This window comes from Schistocerca gregaria, unplaced genomic scaffold, assembly GCF_023897955.1.
Source record: "Schistocerca gregaria isolate iqSchGreg1 unplaced genomic scaffold, iqSchGreg1.2 ptg000711l, whole genome shotgun sequence".
Classification (NCBI taxonomy): Eukaryota; Metazoa; Arthropoda; class Insecta; order Orthoptera; family Acrididae; genus Schistocerca; species Schistocerca gregaria.
Window position 1 is genome coordinate 304,092 of NW_026062089.1, and position 2,945 is coordinate 307,036.

Sequence of the window (2,945 nt, forward strand, 5' to 3'; positions counted from 1 at the left end):
CTGTTATCCATGAAAAAGCCAAACTACGTATCGTGAACAAAATACAATTTAACACCGAAACAATGACATTAGCTGACAATGGGCACAGACTTTAGTCAATGGGCACTGTTGAAAATTTGTGCCAGACCAGGATTAGCACCCGAGTCCCCTGGTTACGAGGGAGAGGCAATGATCACTGTGTCCGAATTACACAGTGGTCAACAGAATAGCACGAACTGCCCGAGCATGCCGTTCTTTAGATCCAAATTCTCAATTTCTCCATAGACTGCTAATGCACTGCTCCTTGAACATAATCCTCCTCCCTTTAATTATACAGTACATGGCCAAAAAAACAGACACCTAATATATGCAAACTTGGCCTTACGAACATTGCAGACGTCGTCTATGTAACACACGTCAAACTTCAAAGAATTTACCAATTCGTTGCATTGTTTACTATAGACCACAAATCAAGTAACGTAAAAAAAGCACTGCGTCTATTGAGATCATGATTCAGAGTTAAAAAAAACTAATAAGTCGCCTACATATTACAGTTGCTGCCGAAAGAGGAGAACCATTATTTTCCCACAAAAGGAAATATAGTTAAAATTACGCTTCTATTTCGGTTAGTTTATGCGGTTACTAAAATTTGCAGTGAAAGTTACATAGTGGACTCTACCCTCCCCCCACCAGAAACGTAGTTATCGTGGCTGTTGTGAGACTTTTGTACACAGTTAGAGAAAGTGTGTTAAATGTGGCGCGGACGGAAACGCTAGGCTACGCTACAGGGCAATCTGCTCGCACAACGTTTAGTCGGCATTCATAATCGTTGGCGTAAACAACTCTCAATCAAATTACCACCTTCCAACCTAACTTAGATCTCGGGCTACACTACCAATCGGCCTGTCATCACAACCAAAAATTCATTGAGGGGGGTGGGGGGATTTCCTGTAGCTCTCTCTAATGTATCTCTAGGCAAAACTGCCAGTTTTGTCAGACTCAACAGCAAGATTTACCAATGGTAAACACTTTTGAGACGGCTCGTAATTTTAGAATAGTCCTCTTCGTCTTACTTGGCATAAATTGTTCGCTGGCGTACCAGCAGCTAGCTCCCTCAGTGTCTGCTTCTGCCATCGCACCACGCTAGTCTGCTGTTGTCCTAGCAGACCGAACGCACCGCACATGCGATACCTTCGGAACCACTCACTGGCCAGTTAGCAACTGAGCGGAACACTGTTTACATCGTGAAAGGAAAACTATGCAAAGATGTACACTTAAATGGCACGACTGAGTAGCACACACACAGTAATATCTGAGGAATGTCCTTCGACACGCGCAGAACGAAAGTCTTCTCGCGAACGTACAGCGTCTCTGAAAAAAAATCTCGTGACTATATTCCGGCGTTACGACCAGGTTCTCATACAAATGAGCAAAAAAGGGTACATTTGAAATTCTTTTTGAGACAATGAAAATACATTCGAAAGATCTGTTTGGGAATTACGAGTGATAATACTATGAGCTTAATTTTAGATTTTCAATAAAAAATGGCTCCCGTAATTATGATTTGATCAAGGGCCTGCGAGACTGGAGTACGCAGAGCGCGTGCAGTGTGGCACCTCATATGTTACCTGAATTCAAAAATGGGTAACATCAGTTGATACTACATTATTCCTCTGAAATTGAAAATGGATAACATCAGTCGATAAAACATAAAATTTATGGGAGCGTATACCTAACCGCAATGAAACAACCTTAAATTTAACGATACAGTGCTAATTCGAACTTTGAGTTCGATTTTTGAGGGTTTGTTTCACTCCTTATGCCTACACAAAAATTAGTTAATATTAACAAATGTCATATTATAGCTATAAGTTCCTAAGCAAAGTGTTTACTTTTAGGGGTCAGAGGTAGATGTTAAGAGAACGAACCACTTTTAATTTATGCTGCATGCCGTTCTGAGAAAATAGTTACCCGAAAAAAATGTGTTCAAAGTTTAGGGAAAACATTTAGTTATATTATTACTTCGATTTGCATGAACTGAGTGTTACATACATATTTTTAATGTCGCTGAAAACGAATCTGAAGTCAGATTTTCAATATTCAAAACAGCTAATCCAATACGGAGGGCAACCGATTATGTTTTGACCAATTTTTACCAAAAATGTATTTTCGTTATTTACGTTTAGTCTGCAAGTCAAGGAGTATTTATCAACCCTTCCTCTACCTCTGATTGTTCCTAGACAGCAACTTCCTGTTCTTCTTGGCAGGAAAAGCCGATCTGTCAAAGCTGGATATGCAGCACTCGGCAGCCTGCACTTGATATTCGTCCGTATTTTCGGTGAGTATGTTTGCATGCATTCTGCAGTATGAATCATTTTGAGCACGTGCGACACGGGACGAGTTATCATCTACATCTATATGGATACCCTGCAAAACACATTTAAGTGCCTGGCAAAGGGTTCATCGAATCACCTTCACAACTGATAATTAATTGAAACCCTCAGCTGCCGACAGGTGTTGTTGATATACTTCGATGGGGACAGCTGAAAAGTGTGCCCCTACTGGGACTCGAACCCAGAATCTCCTGCTTACAAGGCAGACGCTCAATCCATCTGAGCCATCGAGGGCACACATGAACAGCACGACTGCAGGAATTTATCCCTCGCACGCTTCCCGTGAGACTCACATCCCCAACCGTCCACAATCCGCATACGTAATGTACTTAATAGGTATTTGTCCATCCACTCATTACTGGCTCACACTAAGGTGACGATTCCCGTAAGAGTTCCGGCAACCTGTGCGCATTCGCACAGACGAAGGTCAATGGCTGGGTAACGTTTAACCATAGATATGAAGATAGTAACTGCTCTCGAAGGAACAGGCGCCACTGACGACCTTGCAACTCTTCTAGAATACATGATAGACCGGCCGATGTGGCCGAGCGGTTGTAGGCGCTTCAGTCGGGA

At 42.1% G+C, this 2,945-nt stretch overlaps 1 non-coding gene across 1 annotated transcript; it reads right to left on the reverse strand.

The window, feature by feature from the left end:
* Nucleotides 1-2,532: 2,532 nt before the first annotated feature.
* Trnat-ugu (transfer RNA threonine (anticodon UGU)) lies at nt 2,533-2,607 on the reverse strand. Its single transcript has one exon. It is a non-coding gene; the product is annotated as a tRNA-Thr (tRNA).
* Between the last annotated feature and the right edge of the window lie 338 nt (nt 2,608-2,945).